Source organism: Panthera leo, chromosome D4 (genome assembly GCF_018350215.1).
Source record: "Panthera leo isolate Ple1 chromosome D4, P.leo_Ple1_pat1.1, whole genome shotgun sequence".
Taxonomy (NCBI): domain Eukaryota; kingdom Metazoa; phylum Chordata; class Mammalia; order Carnivora; family Felidae; genus Panthera; species Panthera leo.
The window spans coordinates 54325917-54347260 of NC_056691.1; the positions used below are offsets into that span (position 1 = coordinate 54325917).

General features: G+C 39.6%; 1 long non-coding RNA gene across 1 annotated transcript; it reads right to left on the minus strand.

Annotated features, from left to right (window-relative positions):
• Positions 1-1043: 1043 nt before the first annotated feature.
• On the minus strand, positions 1044-20747 carry LOC122205327. The gene is made up of 4 exons (XR_006196006.1): positions 20662-20747; positions 20012-20112; positions 17200-17252; positions 1044-1202 (listed from the first exon to the last, which is right to left on the minus strand). It is a non-coding gene; the product is annotated as an uncharacterized LOC122205327 (long non-coding RNA).
• Between the last annotated feature and the right edge of the window lie 597 nt (positions 20748-21344).

Genomic DNA, 21344 nt, shown 5'->3' on the forward strand with positions numbered 1-21344 from the left:
CCCCCCCCCCCCCCCCCCCCCCCGCAATCGGGGCTCTGCACTGGCAGCATGGAGGATTCTCTCTCTCCCTCTCTCTCTCTGCCCCTCCCTCACGCACGATCCCATGCACGCTCTCTCTCTCTCCCTCAAAAAAATAAAGCATCACACAACAAAAATTAAAAAAAAATATTTAAGATACAACAGGAAGAGATATATGTAGGGTCACTCCCACCAAAATCCAAACTTGTTTTGCTCTCAACAGTCCGTAAAACTGTGCTTGCCAGGTCCTCAATCACACTAGTCTTATCAGAAGTGCCAAGGCCAACACCAGGAATGAGATGTTTTCTAAAAACTACACAGATAGGGGCAACTGGGTGGCTTGGTCCATTAGGTGTGGGACTTCGACTCACATCAGGATCTCATGGTCCATGGGTTTGAGCCCCTGCGTAAAGCTGTGTGCTGACAGCTCAGAGCCTGGAGGCTGCTTCAGATTCTTTGTCTCCCTCTCTCTCTGCCCATCACCTGCTCACACTCTGTCTCCTTCTCTCTCAAAAATAAATAAACACTAAAAAAATTTTTTTAATAAAAAAATAAAAACTACACAGATATTTCTATTGTGTACCTTTGGCCAGAAACATCCCTTGTATTTAACTTTTATCAATTGTAAAGTAACATGCTGTCATTCCTTTCTTTTACTGAAAGAGCCTGACCAGTACACAAAAACATTTTATAGTTTTTCAATAGCTTAGTTGGTCATTTCTCCCCAATTTTAGCAATTATTTGCCAAATTGATTTGTAACTTTTCTCATTTTCTACTTTTTTATTTTCATTTATGTTAGCTTTCTAATATTATGTGTTCTCTAGTTTCACCCTTGCCCACTTTTATTATTTTTACTTATGTTATTTAAAAATACCATCGCATTTTATCTGAAGTCTTAGGCTAGCTCTTTTTATTCTCAGCTGTTAGTTATTCAATTAATTGGAAGGCCTTCCATAGCAAGCATTGGAAAAGTCAAATGAAACTGGCTTAAACAACAGGAACATTTATAGACCCTCATACCTGTAAGTCCATAGGTCGTGCGGGTTTTAGGATTTACTTAATTCAGTGGCTTCAACTCCACTGCTCTGTGATTCTTGAAGAGGAAGAGGAAGTAGTAAACATCTCTGTGTATTACCTTCATCTTCAGGCTCGTAATCAGACGGCTACAGTATCCCCAATGTATCTGCCAATGGCCAACAAGAAAGAACTCGCTTAAGGTTTTCCCTTCAGAGTAAGGAAAAGTTTCCCAGAATCCCCTTTTCAAAATTCCCCTTACATTTCATTGGCCCAAATTTAGTCGGGTGCCCTTTCCTGAACCTATCTCTGGTCAAGGAACTCCTACTCAGTTTGTCACAGATTTGGGTCCTTAAACCAATCACTGGCTAAGAAAGGGAATTTTGTTAATTGAAATAGACTAATTAGAGCTCACATCTAAGCTGGGGCCAAGCTCTGAAGCCACACAGTTGCTACTAATCAGAAAAGCGGTAGATACCAGAAGGAAAATTAAGGTGTTAGCATGGGCAGGGAATAGGTACCCAGCCAGCTGCAACAAGTAACATCTATTAAAATCATTATCATCATCACCTTTATTTTTCTACAGGTCTTAACATAAACAAAAATCACAAGTGTAAAATGTTTCACATTTGTTCTGATTTTTTATTTAAATTAAAGCAACAGTTCTACTGGCTGTCCTCTGTTTTGCTTTGTAATTTTTTAAAATAGAAAATCGAGAGATTTGGTAAACTGTTACCTCCTCTGTGAAATCTGCCCTGATTTTTAACCCCCAGGCAGAATTAACGACACTCTTTATGATATCTCATTTATACTTTTGTCAGAGTGTTTATTGATTTATATTTATGCTAGACCACACCCACATGGGAATGAGATGAGGCATTCATTCTCAAAGGTTCATGATCTATTATTATTATAATCCTGAAATATATTAAGTACACAATTAACATTTAGTGGGTTGATTTAAATATCAGACAATTAGAATGTTTATGAAGCATATTCACTGACATAAAAGAGATTGTAAGGGATGATTCCAGATCATGATAATTTTGGGAAAAATCCATGAAGGCTAGCTACATCACTCTGCTTTAAGCTACTTTGGGGATATTGACCACATTTTAAAAACTTATAATAAAAGCCTGCAAAAAAATAAATAAATAAAAACCTCCTAAAGGATGAAAAGTACAGCATAGGGCATACAGTCAATGATATTTTAATAACATTGTATGGTGACAGATGGTAACTACACTTATCATGGTGAGCGTTGTACAATGTATAGAACTGTCTGATCACTATGTTGTATACCTAATGTAATATTGTATGTCAACTATACTTAAATTACAAGAAATTAAAAAATATTTTAAACTAAGAAATAGCGGGGCGCCTGGGTGGCGCAGTCGGTTAAGCGTCCGACTTCAGCCAGGTCACGATCTCGCGGTCCGTGAGTTCGAGCCCCGCGTCGGGCTCTGGGCTGATGGCTCGGAGCCTGGAGCCTGTTTCCGATTCTGTGTCTCCCTCTCTCTCTGCCCCTCCCCCGTTCATGCTCTGTCTCTCTCTGTCCCAAAAATAAAATAAAAACGTTGAAAAAAAAAAATTTAAACTAAGAAATAGCATTAAGATGTAAAATGATAACGCTGATGAAAGAATGTGTTGTTATAGCACATTACACTTCCTTAAGTCAATAAATTACAATTTTGGATACTCACAGAATGTCTCAGATACATTTTTTCAACACTTTCCATTGAAACACCTAGGGATTGGGGCGCCTGGGTGGCTCAGTCGGTTAAGCGTCCGACTTCGCTCAGGTCATGATCTCACGGTCCGTGAGTTCGAGCCCCGCGTCGGGCTCTGTGCTGACAGCTCAGAGCCTGGAGCCTGCTCCAGATTCTGTGTCTCCCTCTCTGTCTGACCCTCCCCCGTTCATGCTCTGTCTCTCTCTGTCTCAAAAATAAATAAACATTAAAAAAAAAAAAGAAACACCCAGGGATAAAATTCAAAAGATCAGTGGAACAAAGGAGGATGGCTCTGACAATAGGCCATTAACTTATAAGCAAATATCAAGAAAACTGTTTTGAAATATTAATAATTTTATATACTTTTTATATATATAATATTACATAGTTTCTTATGTACGTACAAAATGTAAAGGTTAGGTTCAAAAACAACTTATGTATAAACAAAACCTGAGAATTACCGCTTGCCTCTCAGAATTATCAAGTTAAAGAGTGATTTTGTAAAACAAAACTTTTAAAAAACTCAGAGAAGTTTCAAATAATTCAAAGAGGATTAGAAATAAAACATAACCATCTCGGAACAGATACTGTGGATTGGCCACCTCCATTTCTGTCCCGCTCTCCTCCTAGGGGACCTTCCTATACACAGTCTGGGGACCAAAGCGATGCATTTGGGACCAGGCTTTTTCAATAGCTAGGGTTTGGGGTGAAAATTAGCTCTCACCAGTCAAGTAAAAGTACAGAACCTTTGGAAAGCGGAAGTGAAACCAAGATTATCCCTGGCCTCTTTTTCTATTTTAGCTCCTGGCAAACAGGGCTGTGGAGGCATAAGGCTTTGCCACTACAACATGGTCTAGAATGTCTCCAGCTTCCCAGGCAATGTAGCCATGGCAGCAGCAGGGGTAGCAGTTAATTGCAGAATCCAGCTTCCTACATGCTGGATATCAACTTATGCACCATATTCTTAAACTCAGTATTTCTAAGGTTATTTCAAAGATAGCAGCTCTTTTGATAGGTCAATTCTTCAAAGTTGAGAAATTCATTCCTGGAGTCCCAGGTTAGAGTCTGCATCTCTAGAAATTCTAACTATTTTGTATCAAATGCCAACTTCCTTTCTTCATGGAATATTGACAGAATATAGTTTTCAGAAACAAAAGTTTAAAGCAAATGTGACAAAACATGGTAAAACAAGAATATACGGAATCAGAAAATATTATATGAAATAACAGAAATAAGATGAAATATAGGAGTGATAGTAATAAATGAAATATCTAGGTTGTTCCCTCCTTTTTAAGTGAAATGCACTCCTATGTGTCAGATTAACTTATAAATGTTGACGAATGTAAGAAACCTACCTACAGCTATGAAACAAAAATGTCAAATATAGAATGATAAGCAAAAATATACTCCATAAATTCAAAAGAGAAAAAAGAGAAACTTTGTTTTCTTTCTTGCAATAGTTACCCTGTTGATATCGGAGAAAACAGAATTTGATTTAGAAAACATTAAATAGAAAAATAATACTATATATTCAACAAAAATGTAAGTCATGAACACTTATATTCACATAACATTGATTTTTTTCAATGAGCATCATGTTTTGTGAAAATTCAGTTCCTTAAAACTCTGCAATATCATCCCAAATAATTCAAAAGTTGTCATAAAATGAAGAATTTTGATATGAACTAATGATGTACAAAGTCAGGCTACTTTCTTAACATCTTCCCCTGCTTTGTACAAGCATCCCTAATTACTGAGTCAACTTTGTTAGTTTGAATGTTATTCAGAAAGAATGCAAAGGGAAATTTCCAAACCTTGAAAAAAATGTAGCATTTCATGAAGTGGATGAAAGTAATGATGATATTTAGACTATATTACATGTTGATATCTTACACATGCTTTATGAGGAATTCTTTTTTTTTTTTCCTGCTTTATATTACTTGGCATTGGTGAATAGTTTTATTTATTTTATTTTATTTTATTTTATTTTATTTTATTTTAATTAGTTAATAGACAGTGCATATTGGTTTCAGGAGTAGATTCAGTGATTCATCACTTACATACAACACCCAGTGCTCATCACAACAAGTGCCCTCCTTTTTTTCAATGTTTATTTATTTTGAGAGAGAGTGTGAGTGGGGGAGGTGCAGAGAGAGAGGGAGAGAGAGAATTCTGATCAGGCTCCATGCTGCCAGCGCAGAGCCCTATGTGGGTCTTGAACCCACGAACCGTGAGATTATGACCTGAGTTGAAATTAAGAGTCAGATGTTTAACCAACTGAGCCACCCAGGTGCCCCACAAGTGCCCTTCTTAATACCCATCACCCATCTAGCCCATCTTTCATCCACCTCCCCTCTATCAACCCTCAGTTTGTTCTCTATAGTTAAGAGTCTCTTATAGTTTGTTTTCCTTTCTTCCCCCATCCCTCCTATATGATCATCTGTTTTGTTTCTTAAATTCCACACAAGGATGAAATCATATGGTATTTGTCTTTCTCTGACTGACTTATTTAGCCCAGCATACTACATTCTAGCTCCATATTCTTATTGTTTTTATAGTCAACAGTAGTTAAAAAGAAAACCATTGGGAAATGCATAACAATTTTCTGAATTTAAGCTTATTTTGGTCTTTTTTAAATGTATATTTATTTGACAGAGAGTGGGGAGGGGGAGAGAGAGAGAGGGAGAGAGAGAATCCCAAGCAGGTTCCTCAGGGCTTGATCCTAGGAACTATGAGATCATGACCTGAGCCACAATCAAAAGTCAGCCATTTAACTGACTGAGCCACCCAGGCACCCCTCAGTCTTTGTATATTTATATCTTTCCCAAAGTTTACATAGTATTTTTATTACTTTTATATCAGAGAATTTATGTTTTAAGAAATACATAGGTTTCATATTACACACATCATTGTTATGCATCAATGACACAGGTGACAAATTTTTTAACATTCTTGGAATAATTTAAATAATTGCAGATTATATTTTTCTGTTATATTCTTATTATCTTCAGTGCTAAGTTTATTCCAGTTGATGTCATATACCTTTAGGGCTTTTTTTTTTTCCTCAGAGGAAGAAAGATGAAGTCAGTGGTCTTTATAAATATTATTTCAATATGTTTCGATTATATTCAATAATATAATTCTGCACTACCATTTCTCCTCCACCCTTTTAGTTACCATTCTGTCAGGCTGAAAACATGAAAAAATACATTCTATAAAGTTCAATTTCCCATTGACTGTCCAAACAACTCAGATGGAATTTTTAGTATCTATCCCTTCTCCACATTCTAACCAGACAATCATTTTTCTGTAACTCTAAGTTTATATCCTCTCAACAAGATCCATACTACTACACCCCAGTTTCCTGGGAGTCATTAAAACCTCTTGAAAAATGCAAGAGTCTCCTTCTGGCATTTTGTAATTATCATACAAGGCAAGCACGCTCGCTTTCCCCTCTGTCAAGAACGGCTAGAGAACCAAGCTGTAGAGAACAAATAGCACAATGTAACAATTATTTAGATCCAAGTTTGTCTCACACTATCTTGGCATTTAAATTTTTTCATTAATGATAGTAGTAAATGGGTCGTATTTAAGGGTTGTTAATATTTATGTGTGGAATGGGGGGAACAGAAATAGGCTAATCCTTGGAGGACTCTCACAGTGAAGAATGTTGACTGTTCTAGGGCTGAAAGTATTTGAGCCAAAAAGTTCCCAGGTTTTGCCTTCCATCTGCTTTTTAAAAAAGTTATTTGTTGTTGTTGTTGTTGTTGTTGTTTTTAATAATCCACACTGATGTTAAAATTCCTTATAAATCAAAGTAAGAACGTTTCAAGCAAAATGTTTCAAAGAGTCTCTTTATTTACTTAATTTTATGTTAGAAATATGGTAGCTAAATAGGATTTAACTCGTCTCCAAATCAAACTACTCAGGTGCTGTTCAAACCAGAATCAGATTTCACAAGTATTTAATCAAATGTGGTAACTGCAGAAGTTATCTTATGGGCACACCCAACCTCATACCCGGGTTAAGAAGGGTCAGGGATTAGGAGGAGTTCTAATCAGATTCAGTGCTGATCAGATTCATTGTCCTCACAGGTCTCAGAGACCAGAGAAGGGGGCAGAATACCTCTACCTGAGTAGTGTGGAGATTCGAATAAAAGAATACCAAAAAATTTAGGGATTAAGAAGAAAATACACTATGCTAGAAAAAGTAGGCAAAGAACAATTTACATATAGAGATACAAATGGTCTTCACACGTGGAAAAAATGGCATCTTCAACAAGCAAAGAAATGAAAATAGGAGCAACATTAATTATTTGTCTATTAAACTTGAAATAATTTAAAATTATAGAATAATTTAAAATTATATGTGGGCAAGGTGGCAGAGAAATGGACAGCGTTAAACTTTGCTACCAGGAAGGTGAATTGGCAAAATGGATCATCCTCCTCGGGGCGTATATCTCCTCCATCATTTTGACTCTTCTCTTTGCTTTCTTCCCCCTTTGCCAGCATTCTAATTCAGTCCTCATTACTTCCGTGAACTGCTGCCATTGTCTCTTCTCTACTTTCACACTTGCAGCCCTCTTCTCCCTCAAGTCTATCCTGTACTCTAACCCAGGGTGCTCTTTCTCACACCCAGATCTGATCAGGTAGATCCCCTGCAGAAATCTGCTCAGAGGTCCTCCACTGTCTCCGAGCAAAAGCAAGGTTTCTTAGCATGATATTCAAAGCCTTTTTCATCTGGCCACTCTCTGACTTATTCCGCCTTCTCCCACCAGACCTGAGTTCACATCCTAGCTCCTGTCCCTACCAGTCAGGTGGTCTTTCTCAAGTTGTTTAGAGTCTCTCTGTGCCTCAGTGTCCTCCCCTGTAACCGGGAACCAAAATAGCACCAATCCACAGGCTTCTGAAGGTTGCGTGCATCGATGCATCCAAAATGCTCACAGCGGTGCCTTGCACATCAATGGCCCTATAGTAATATTTGCTGTTATTATTTGCTTTTATTATTATTATTTTATCACAGTCCACAAGGATTCTGTGAGTCAAACTTCTTGAGATATTCTTTTTTCATCCCTGCCTTTCCCATGTTCTTCTCCTTGACAGACTAGTAAACAGCACTCATTCTTCCTACTTTTTCCTGTAAGTGTCTGGGAAGGCCTGAATTCATTTTTTCCCTGTGCCCCCACAGGACTTATATTCAAGTGACGAAAGATAAATAAACAAGACATAAGTATATACTTTATGCCTGGGGGTAATAGGCGCTATGGAGAAAAAAAGGGCATCTTGGAGGAATCGCAACTCTGTTAAGGGCTTCTGTGCTCCAATAATGCTACATTCATTGTTTTTTTGACTAATTATTTTGTCCTATTATTAGACTACGAGTTCCCGCATTTACTTATTTCCATATCCCAGTGCATACCATTCTGCTGAGCACATGAAAGGTATGGGAGGTACTTGATAAAGACTTGTTAAATGTATAGATAAATGCATGCCTAAAATAAATATCTGAGTGAGCATGTGTAATCTTTATCTCTTTGTCATTACATTTCAGAATATAAAACCTTGCAATTACATTATCATGAGTTTGTCCCCATTGCACAGACAGTAGAAATTTAAATTCGCCTGTTTGATGCATACACCTCCCTCTGACATGCCCAACTTGCAAATATCCTGTACAGAACTGTAACTTGGGAACACGACCGCGAGGCTGAGAGATCTCCACCAGAGCTGCGATGCCCAGGAAGGTCTTTGCCGCCACTAAGATGCCTGTCCTTCCTCACACATTAAGAATTTTGAAAATCCCATTCCACACGCTACAGCTGCCACAGTCATTCCACGAGGTGGGAACAAGGACATCTTCCAACCCAGGAGAATCCACCCAAGCCTGACCTGCACCTGACGTTCTGAGGTGCCGCCCTGAGAAGCTGTCCTGAGATGAGCCTTTTAGGAAAACATGCTACACGTGGCCACACTATGGTTCTGTATGTCTAATTGTGTTGCATTAAATATGCAGTGGGCTTTCTCCCAAGCTCTCTCAGGCACATCACCACCATTCACAATGAGGTTTCTGTGGAGTTATCTCTTCCAACTGTCAAACAGCCAATTTACGAGAGGGTATTTGGACTTCTGCCCATTCATAAATTGGGGTTTGTCTTTACTACAGGACCAGACTTGCTACAAAACCTTCCTGCTGCATTCAGTCCTCTCTCCAATTCAATATCCAATTTATCTTCAGAGACTATCACAATGCCCAGAGCAGAGCAGACACTTAATAAATGTCAAATGAATGAGAGAATAAATCCTATAGCACATTTAAAATTGAAATGAAATATCTGAAGACTAGGTCTGCCTTTTTAATAATGTTAATAGTCAGGATTCCTTTGGTTGCAAATTATAGCGATTCTCTTCAAACTAGTTTAGGCAAAGGGATACATTTATCATAAGGCTCAAGTAACCACGGAAAGGAATGCAGTCATTTCTTAGGGCCTCGAGTGCCACCAAGACTCTCCCTCATTCATCCCCATTCCTCCCTCTTGACTAGCTAGCTCACGCTGCAGAGCGCCTGGCTGTCAGCAGAGCAGACAGGCCATTCCCCACTTTCTTTTGTTCCTAAGAAAGGAATCTGATCCACCCACCTTGGGTCGTGCGCTCCTCTCAAGATTAATCATGCTAATTGGCCCTAAATATTCCTAATTATTTTTTTCTCTCCTAATTCCCAAACCTTCATTTCCAATTGCCTACTTAGCAAGTAAATGAATAAAAACTAATAGATTAAAAGCAGTATGTTCAAATTCAAACTCATTTCTCTCCCTACATTATTTCCTTCTTCTGCATTCATTATCTATTAATAATGCCATAATTTTAATAGTCTCCTGGGCACCTGGATTTGAAATCTGTCCCCTTGTCTCAAATTTAATTAGGTGCTAAGTCATTAGCTTTTGTTTCCACCAGGCCTTTCTGTATCTCCTTCCTCATTTTTCTTCTCATTCCTGCCTCCCTGATTCAAGTGTACTTTACTTGCTTCTTGGACTAATGGAATAATAGCCTTCTAATTGGGCATCATAGTCCCATTCTTTATTCTAATCTAGACTTCACGCTGCTGTCACAATACCACTTCTCCATAAAACTCAGTACCAAATCTTTTCCATATTCAGAGCCTCTCAATGGCTCCCAATGGCTACTGAATACAGTCTCATCATCTTGACACTTACCCACAATTTGAACATGAACCTGCCAGTCTTGGAGAAACTGCTGTCCTCCATCCATAACCTCTGCCCGTGCACAATTTCTTCCATTTGAAATGCTGCTTCCTCCCCCGAAATCAAACCTTCATTCTACTTGTGAAAATCTTGTCTGGCCTTTTACGTTTATAGCAAATGCCATGTTATTTGTGAAACTTTGCCCATTTCCATCAGATTATAAAAGTTTCTTCCTGACAGTTCCTCCATTTTTCATTCATGCTTTTCATTTGTACTTAACCTAATGGCACTCGGTTTACTGGCATGCATGTGCTTTAACGTTCACTTTAACATCTGTTTTATCTCTTTGCTTGGTTACATGGGCTACTTGAAAGCAGAGTATGGGTCTTATTTATCTTTGCAAATTCTTCTGCAAGAAGATCGTATCTTTCATAAAAATATATGTGCTAGTGATATTTCTGAAGTCAATTGAAAGGCTTTAAGGATTCTTTGTAGGTTTGGTATGCCTAGTCCCAGCTTTTATGAAGTTATATACAATCACCAGTAATGACAGTAGCCCTGTGTATTAAATACAGGGAAGACCTGCCAAAACCTGGGCAGAATTTCTCCCCACCGTGTTATTAGTGAGGACATAATGAGTAATGCCTTCCTAAACTCTCTCTGGACCAGAATATGCCAGAAGCCACTACAGAAGGTGGGAGAAACACTGGCACCCCCACTCTCTGCACCTAATTTCAGGATCCATAGGTCTGTATGGATCATAAAAGGGGGTCATTGCTCCCAGTGGCATAAAACTATTTGGTGAACTAAACCAAATCTCATAATTGTCCTTTTTTGGCCCCCTGACCTCTTGGTCCCCTGACACTTTCTTTCTTTTCACATCTACTCAGAGATCCCCAGCATAAAAAGGGCCTAGAGCATGTAGCTTTTTTTTTTTATTTTTTATTTTATTTATTTATTCTGAGAGAGACAGAGAGGCCACCAGCAGGGGTCAGGCAGAAAGAGAGAGAGAGAGAGAGAGAGAGAGAGAGAGAGTATTCCAAGCAGGCTCCACACTTTCACCACACAGCCTGATGTGGGGCTCAATCTCACGGTTTGTGAGATCATGACCTGAGCCGAAATCAAGAGTTGGACACTTAACCAACTGAGCCACCCAGGCGCCCCAAACATGTAGCATTTTAAGATGCTTAGCTACACTATAAAAAAGAATTGTATTATTAATTTCACCTAAGAAATTACCAAATATTTTAAAGCTATCATTCTACAGTGATGTGCATACAGCAAGGTAGGCATTCTAATGTACTGCAAGTGGGAATGTAAACTGTTATAACCTTCCTAGAAAGCAATTTGTGACATGAATTGAAAGATTTTAAAATAGACATACTCTTTGACCCAGTAACTTGCCTTCTATGAATAATTCCTAAGAAATAGACACATGGATGAAGATTTAAGGCCCCTATCTCTGAGAGAGTGTAAAGAGAAGATAAAAGAGAGAAGTTTGTAGAAGTTACAGTTGCAAGGGCACAGGAGGAAAGAGGAACCAAGAGAAGGTAGGAGAGAGGACCTCAGATAAGGCAATGCATTGGAAGTCAATGGAGGAGAAAGATTTAAAAAATCATGATGGTCAAATGCTAAACACTAATATGGGGCCGAAAAGGATGAAGACTCAATTCAAACCACTAAATTTAGTTATTAAATAAAATAGTAGCTAATAAATTTAGTTGTAAAGAGATTGTCGGTTTTCAGGACAATTTTAATTGAAGGCAATTTCACAAGGGACTATGGTGTAAGTTAGTGAGTGGTCAAGAGTAAGGGTTATCAGGTATAAACTATCCTCGTAAGGCCCTGACAGTGAGGCATGTGACCAGCAAACATTTAGGGGGAAGCTATTCTGGGTGGGGAGAGGGTAGGGAAAAACAAAGGTAAATGAAAACCAAATCTTGTCCTCAGGAGTTTAAAGTCTGCTAAATCTCTTGGAAACTGGCCTCAGTAGGCACTGTCTATTGTTCAGTGGCCTCCTTAGAGGCCTCGGATTTTAAGGTCCCCACCCCTAATATGGAATACACTCATGAAACCCTCTTCAAGACTCTCTCTAGTGGTCTTCTAACTCACTGCTGGCTGCGCCTGCAGAATTTCTATCCCTCTTTTTTACTAATTGCTATAGTTTGGGCAAAGCAAAAGGAAAAGTCCAGTGTTTTGGGTATCCTGGGTTGCTATGACACCTTAAATTAACAAGCAATGACTGTAAATCCATGGTTTCTCTTTCTTTAAAAAATCAGCCAATTAATCTCTCTGGTCTGAATTATTTACACTGTGGTGAAAGCAAATTTAATGACCCTGCCAATTCATGTGAGGTGATGTGACAGAGTCTGGCATAAGGTTTATTTGCTTTTCTGAGAGGCAGCAATGATTTTACAAGGACCAATCCCGCTCTTCCCCAGGACTCCTCCAATCAATGATTTGCACTTAAGTGATGATAGGGTGATCGCTAGACTTGGGTCAATAAATCAAAGGGATGCCACTGGCCTATTGGAAATACACACTCAGGTAGATATTCATTCAGGAGACCCTGTGGATGGTCAAGTTGTTAAATGCAAAATACTCACACATAAGAGAAACAGGAGCAGACAGTATAGTTCCTCTGATTAAAGCAACTATTGTGGAAAAGAACTGTGGAGAGTATTTAAGTGAGGGGAGTAAAAGTCATGCAAGGTTAGAAACAAGCTCCCTGGATTTCCTGGGGCTTACATTCTAAGGAAGAAAGCCGTGAGGCTAATCCTGATCAGTTGACAGTGACTGTGGAAAAGAATGATTCAGTGTCATTGAAGAATCTTTGAATCATGAAGTCTGTGCTTTGTTCTTCCTTATCAGTGCTACAGGGAGTGATTTCTGTGGTTATCTGAGACATCTGTCTGCTATTTCTTGGAGACCAGCCCTTGCACTCATTCTATTCCTTCTATACTTCTATAGAAGTAGACTTCTATACTACACTATACTTATTTTACTGTATAGTGATAGGCTTTATGTAAAGGCTGGTGGATTTACTTAATTGCTGATTATGCCATTTCCCTTAGTATTTTTTTTAATCTGCAGAGCTTGGCAAGAAGACAGACACCATTACCAGTTATTTCTTTGCCATTCAAGGCCTACTGTTATCATTATTAGAAAACACTTTAAAAGCAGAGTCCTAAATAAATAAGAGCACAAACCGGTGATTGCCGGGGGGAGTGGTGAGGGGATGGGCGAAATAGGTGAAGGGGATGAAGATGTACAAACTGCTAGTTATAAAACAAATAAGTCAGGGGACACCTGAGTGGCTCAGTCAGTTAAGCATCTGACTCTTGATTCCGGCTTAGGTCATGATCTCATGGTTCATGATACTGAACCCCAAGTTGGGATCCACACTGACAGTGCGGAACCAGCTTGGGATTCTCTTTCTCCCTGTCTCTCTGCCCCTCCCCATCTCTCTCTCTCTCTCTTTCTCTCTCTCTCTCTCTCAAAATAAATAAATAAGCTTTAAAATAAGTAAGTCAGGAAGATGAACAGTACAGTACAGGAAATAGAATAAATGATATTATAGTAACTGGTGGTGACAGATGGTGACCCCACTTAACATGGTGACATTTCTATATAAATATCAAATCACTATGTTGTATGCCTAAAACTCATATAATATTGTCTGTCAACTATACTTCAATTAAAGATAAGAAAATTAAAAATAAGTAAAAGCAGGTTCCTACTTGTTTCTAATTGCTGTAGTCATTATAGATTTCAGTAAATAACTTTTGGACACATTCTTCCCCATACTTTCTCTCTCTTTTGTTCTTTCCGCCCTTCTTTCTCTCTTTCCTTCCACCTTTCCCTCCTCTCTTCCTTCAACAAATGTTTACCAAGCATTATTTGTTTAGGGTGCTAAATGCTTTAGATACAGGGATATCAAGAAAATGTTATTTATACTTAGGGTACTGGAAGTCAGCTGGAGAAGAATGATGCTTGTGATTCCCTGTTCAGAGTTGAGTGTCTCAAAAGGATGAGTAGATTAGAGTGTGAAACAGAGGCTGCTAAACAGGTCTGCGGATAAATGAGAGTCTTTATTAAAGAAATGATATTGGGGCACCGGGGCACCTGGGCACCTCAGTCTGTTAAGCGTCCGACTCTTGATTTTGGCTCAGGTCATGATCTCACAGTTCATGAATTCGAGCCCCACATTGGGTTCCATGCTGACAGTGCAGACCCTGCTTGGGATCTTCTCTCTCCCTCTCTCTCTGCCCTTCTCCTAGTCCTGCTTTCTCTCGCTCTCTCTCAAAATAAATAAACTTTAAAAAAAATGCCTATACCCTTTATCATCTCATGTGCTTGTTAGAATACTTTATGACTAATGGGGGATTCAAGGGTTTGGAAAGGATACCATTAACAATATTTTTGTTTTTGTTTTTATAAAAAGCACATATATATTTAGTTCAAACTGAGTGTCTGGAAGTTGCTTATAACAAGATTTCATTGGTTCATAAACTCTAAGGAATCTCTCTGAGAATAAGATCAGAAAACTCACAATGGGCCTGAACACAGAAATAATTGACCAGCAAGAGAATAAATTCTGGCAAACACAAGTTAACTTGCCTTTTAGAAAAAAATAATGTCAAATACCATACCATACAAGCTCCTTAGAGAAATAAACGGGCTCTGAATTTTTAGGGAGCCAATTTTAGAAAATCACTGGTGACACATGGATTTGCAGCCTCTGTTCAACTAGAGGTCGGTGGGAAGAGGGTGGAGAACAAGGTCCCCATGACGGGGCAGCCCCAGGGGACAACGGGGAGGGGGCGGAGGGGGGGGGCATCAGCACAGAATGATGATTTCAGATTCAGAGCATTCTCTAAGGAAGCAATTCCTTGTCTGCTTCCAAAATATGACTCCGAATACTCAATTCCTTTTTTCATAATTAATTTCCCTACAAAAGTGGCATTTTAATAAAGGTTTGAAAAATGGAAAAAGCTGTGTAAGACTAGTAACAGCAGTTGGAAGCTGCAGTATTTTATTAACAAGGAAACCCTGCCTGCATTTCTCTGTATTTCTTTGCTTTTAGGAAAATTTTAAAGTAAAGCACAGGGCGCATATATTTACAGAGGATCGAGATGTGCTTTGAGGAAAAGATAAAACCTGAAATTTAGAGCAACTGATAAAATTTTAAGACTACATCAGTAAATCTAAAGTTGAAATTTATCTCACTTCTATCCTCTAGCCCAGAGCTTCCCAAACTCTCTCAGTTCATGGCATTCTTTGTATCAAGTAATTTTTTTCATAGCATGTCTAGGGCAAACAGTTCTATTTATTAAATAGTTTCAAGCAGCTGAGTAGGTTTGTATATCCTGGCAAATCTGTTGCTTTTTGAAAAACTAATACGCATAGACTCAAAGAAAAATATTTTTATTTCATTCTTAAATAACCATAACAGCATATTGATGGGATATATGTGCCTGTTATTCCCCACAAATTTTTCAAGTTGGACTCCATCACTCACCTCCTCATTTTTTGTGGCACGTTGATTTTTGTGGGGTACTAGTTTTTTTCCTCTCATGCACCTAAAAGTGTCCCTGGGACAAAATGAGTGCTCAAAAAATATTTATTAAATGAATCAACAGAAACATTGGGGCTAGAGAGACCTAAATTTCCATCTGGTTTGGCTCTAAACCAACTATACGACCTTGGACTTAACCTCTGTGGGTCTGTTTTTATTGTAAAACAGACATAATAAAAATGAAAGACTACCTCGATTCTTTTAATGATTAAATGAGCACTTAAAATCTCAGCACAGTGTGTGACACTTGTAACTGCTTAATGAGTGATACTTTTTAATATTACTACTACCATTCCTGTTGTTCTACTTTAATAGTTAGAAAGTATTCTAGAAGGCACATTTTTAAATCTGACAGCAATAAATAACTAAAGCCAAAATACCAAAGGGAAACAAAGGATTAGAATTTCAGCTAGATGAATGTCCAAAGGTTGCAAGGAACTGCCACCGCTGAATCACAGGTGGTCACCCCAAAACTACTGTCAAAACCCTACAGCTGCTGTCTACTGAAGCCCACGTGCCTGCTCACCACTGCTGAAGGAGGGATGGCTTTTCTTCTTCCATCTCCCAAACACCGTGTGAGACCTTCTCGTGGAATAGAACATAAACCATAGCTCTACTGGCAAAGAATTGTAAGAATAGTTTCCAGGCTTCTAGGTTCTGCAATACTAGCGAGGTTGTAGAAGGGAGCAGGAGCGCTAACAAAAAGGCAACATCAAAGACTAAGGCAAGGAAGAAAGGATATACTTAGCTATGAAGACTTGAGTGTCCAATAGAGGGACCTGAGGGCAGAACGGTGGTCATGGACAGAGCTAAGACGAAGCCTCCAGGAATTTGGGGTCTCATCAGTGGCTCCATCTACTCTTTAGGAAAAACTCAGGGGATAGCCAGAGTGGTGTTATGACACACAGTGCAGTTAGGTGAGGGACTTCCCAGATGATTCAATACAGTCATATCATCTTCCTTAGTCAGGCTTTCCAGGACCCCACACCTCCAAGGCAGCCCCTGGGTTCACATGCATCTCACTGAGACCCTCATTCTGAGGTCAGAGCATACTGGTAGAAGGTACCTAGGGCTGGAGCTAAAATGTATTTTGCTTTGAGCATTTATCAAACGGGGCTACTACGGCTGATCCCTGGTATATCAATATTATGACAAAGAAGGAAAAAAAAATCTTTAAATTGCCTCCATTTCATGCATATCCACAGACACTCTGGTATTGCAAAGTTTCACTGAAATCATAATTAAATTCTATTTAATAGGCTTAAAAGTCCTCTTAGCTTTTACAATATATTTAAAGTTACTTTTCTTTATTTAAGGAATCAGTTTGACAGTTAGCTTTTGTTCTCAAGAAAATCACACCAAGATTTATAGATACCTGTTCTCAGAAAGACAAATTTTCCATTGTTGTAGCATGTGGAATATATGTTTGCTAAGTTCCTCTGAGAGTCTTAGCTCAAAAATCCTGCCAGCTTATTTTTTAATGTCAGTCTCAAAACCTGGAGCTGCTTATTGAACTCAACTTATTTCCCTCTTCAGGGATAATAAAAGGAGCCGGGAAGCAGTTTACTTAGAACTATCCTTAAGACAGACAAGTCGGTCAGGGGGTATATGCCCACAAATATGGGGGAAAAAGCCTGCTAGTGCTTTTTGAAGAACTCACCTCCCAGGCTGTAGGCGAAAACCAATGTGATGATATCTGAGAGTCATGTGATTCTGTTTAAAAAAAAAATTTAATGATTATTTTTGAGAGAGACACAGACAGACAAAGCACAAGTAGTAGAGGGCAGAGAGAGAGGGAGAAACAGAATCTGAAGCAGGCTCCAGGCTCTGAGCTGTCAGCACAGAGCCTGACATGGGGCTCAGACTCACGAACCACAAGGTCATGACATGAGCCAAAGTCGGATGCTTGACTGACTGAGCCACCCAGGTGCCCCCCGTGTAATTCTATTTTGAATAGAGAATGAAAAGGCTTAGAATGATTCTTTGAATGGTTTGTAGACCCCTCGATGTCTTAAAATTTCTGTGCCACTGCTGATCTCAACAGAACAAAAATTAAGCCTAGTCAAGACAAGGGATCTACCCACAGCTTCAGCAATCTCCTAATGAGTCTACTGGGGACGTATGTCCCCTACCCTCAAATCCCAGCTGGGAACAGGTGCCTTACAAAACCTCTGGTAATGGGGCAGAAAAATGGTTAAGATAAATTGCACGAGGAGATGGTAAAAACACAAATAGTCAAAGATAAGGGTTGTCTAATGGGCTACAGCTGTTCCATCTCTGCTCCTTGTAATGATCTGGGGGGTTCAGGACCATGGGGATAATTTATTGGTTACAGTGAACATTCATTTCCAGGGGCTGTTATAAATCTAAAATCCTTGAAACAAGCCTGTGCTAGAAGTATTATTATAGTCATCTCACAGTTGAGAAAACTAAAGTGCAGGGCAATGTAGTGCCTTGCCCTCGCAGGCAGCAAGTGGTCCAGCTGGGATTAACACTTGGGTAGTCTGACTCCAGAGGCCATGCTTGGAACTCCTGGGACACTTGTCCCAAATTGTTATGGCAGAACGTGCCCACCTACAATGCTAGCGGCAAGCGCTGTAAAAATCGTTTGCCAATAGCTAATTTCCCAACCGTTATCCTAGGTACTTGGTAAGATGATTTGCTTTCCCAGAAGCAACTAGAAGACTTCTGAGCAAAGCCATTAATTCTGAAAGACTTGAGGCTGGGCTCCACATCTCCTCACTACTCAGACCACCCCTACTTTTGGATGCTCTCATAAATTGTCCCAGCCTATTTCATCACAAGTAGGATCGGAACATACTCTAGCAGAGGAGTCAGTGATTCTGCAAGACCCTGTGTGCAGCAGGATAGGCCATTTCCTGTATACTGCTCTTTGGGGCCATCTAATCTGCCTGCTGCTGAAGCCAGTAGACCTAGAAAGCACTAACAAATCAGTCTGCCCACCTGGAAAAGGTGCAATGCTAGGGAGATCATACCTCTCAAATTGTCTGGACCACAGTCTTGGTTTACTCTCGCTCTTCCAGTGCAATGATGAATAGCACTCACTCTCGCTTTCAAGAGTCTCCCACTGTGGACTGAGTAAAGCTATGGTCACTCTGGACATCACCCACTTCTTCATGCACACAGCCACGAAGAAGCCCCATGTTTCTGGCTTCTTTGGGGGCAATGAAATGCTAGGAGCATCCTCTATAAATCAGGGACTCAGCAGCCCTGTGAATACTCACATCTGAGCAGAAAACCTGATGACTTCAAGGAGATCTAGGATTTTGTGACCATTTCTCCCTTCCAATTTTCTTTCAGAGCTTCAAGCTAAGTATAAACCTCTCAGAAAACTTTTCTGTTTCTCGATTTTCTCTCATCACATATGCAAAGAGTTATTTTAAAAACTTGCTCTCAAAGCTATAATTTTCAAAAGTAACACATCACTCTGTTGGTTCCTGTTTTCTGAGAATCCTCCATTAACATAACAGGAACAGCACATAGCCAGACTACATACTCCCATGAAGAGTGGGTTGCCTGAGGAAATTAGGGAAAGGTTTGATTGACGGATAGATAATAACATGAGCCATGATTCTTGCTCATCAGTCACAAGTTCAGGCAGCCATCAGAGTAGGTAGGTGGGCCAGGAGAACTGAGTACATATGATTCTCCAGGGCACCTACTGTCGTTGGGTTGTTCATTTTCAATACTCACCTCTTTCAGTCTGGAAATCTTCTGAGAAAGATTGCCAAGGGTGCCTTACTGACATTTCTGCAAAGATGTGCAGCTTAAGCCATTATCTAACGCTGTCTTTATTTTCAGTTTAGTAGTGATAGCAACACGATAGACCGGATAAGGAGCAGAAAAGTAATAAAGGACTGGCCAGTTCAGGAAGCGCATGATTGTTAGGGAGAGGTTGAAGATGCCAAATTTAAGCATTGCCTGCTTCCAAAATTTGATTAAGCTGATTGTGCACAAGGCCCCAGTCAGCCTACAACTTGCTTCACTCATCCTGCACACTAGCGATTCAACCTGATACCCCAACCATCACCCTCCTCACCTCCCAACCCAAATCACAAGCAAACTGAATCTGGAAGTGCCCTCCACACCCATAAAACCTGGTGACAAATTGGAGGAGCAGCCTTCCACGTAGATGTCCAACTTAGATAACTGATCTGCTCTCACAGACATTCAAAGGGCACAAAGTGTCACTGGCCAGCTTACATCAAAAAGATTTGAGTTTGTGACTTTGGTAAGTGAGTAAAGGTATCAAACTCTGAAGAACGCCTTAAAATTGCATTTGCTTCAATTTCTAGAACCCTCAGATTTGAGACTAATGTGGCCAAGAGCAAAAGGCAACACTGAATCCCACCAATATATATTATGTAAGTAAGGTATCTGAGGCTCTGAAATGTACACACTGTGTGTGTACCCCCAGTGTGGAGCCCAGCAACCCTCTGGGCTTCACTCACCTCTGCTTTAGTCACCTCACTTCCACCCTACATTCGGTTAAATTCCCTGTGAATCTTCCCCAAAGAAGCTGGAATCCTGGATCATCATGGTATGAGAGGATCTGTGGGGAGGAAACCAAGAACACGATTTTGGAAAAATCTTGGACATATCAGAGTTTGTACTCAGTACTTTCATTGCCTCAGCCAGATTCCATGGAGAAATTTCTTTTCTTCCACCCTAAGATTGAATTCTAAATCTGGCTTACTATCATGATTTCCATTTCCATTATATATTGTCCCCTTTTTTGACCCACACCAGAAGTCTTTTTCCATATCCTCACTGGAGGGATTCATGGGCTTTCTTTCCAGAGGTTCACCACTGAGTGATAATTGAGACCCATACATACCCCAACCCTTGTTGTAAAAAACTATTTTGGGTCTATAGCAACTGGGAACAAATGGTGTCTATAAGGTCTCTCCCATTCTCATTCAAATATTAAGAAGAACAGGCACAGGCAATGCACTATTGTAGATTTCTCTCTTCTAGAATTTCCTCATTCCAGTAGCTTTCATGTGAGAAACTCCATTAAACTTCAGCCATTCTTGCTTGCTTGGCATCCTCACTTACTCTGACTTCGCAGGAAGTGTAAAAGAATTAAATACATCCATACCACAATACACTGAGTTTTTCTTTTCCAATTCAAAATAGGTTTCTTCAGCTCTTCTTCTTCAGGATGGCTCTGCCAGGCTAAAAACCTTAAAACAAATTTAAATCACAACTCCTAATAGAACTCAAGCCCTGGGATTCCTTGTCGTTCCCTCTACATGCCAGAGACCACCATCGTTTTTAAATATCCAAAGCAAAAAAAAGTGTAAATATTTTTTAATGTTTATTTATTTATTTTGAGAGAGAGAGAGTGCACATGCACGTGTATGAGCAAGGAAGGGGCAGAGAGAGACGAAGAGAGAGAATCCAAGCAGGCTCCACACTCAGCGCAGAGCCTGACAGGGGCTCACTCTTGTGACCTTGAGATCATGACTTGAGCCAAAATCAAGTCGGTCGCTTAAGTAACTAAGCCACCGAGGCACCCCAAAAGTGTAAATACTTTACTCCCATATTCAACAAGGAAATATTTATGTATCATAAGGAATTTCTCATATGGGCATGCAATTAATGATTCAATAAGCTTTCATAAACATAATATTTAATTTGAGCTAGGGCTTTGAGGAAGAGGCAGTGTTCCATTGTGTTTCAAGAAATAGGTTTGCCAGGAACCCTCTTGCACTGTTGGTGGGAATGCAAATTGGTGCAGCCGCTCTGGAAAGCAGTGTGGAGGTTCCTCAGAAAATTAAA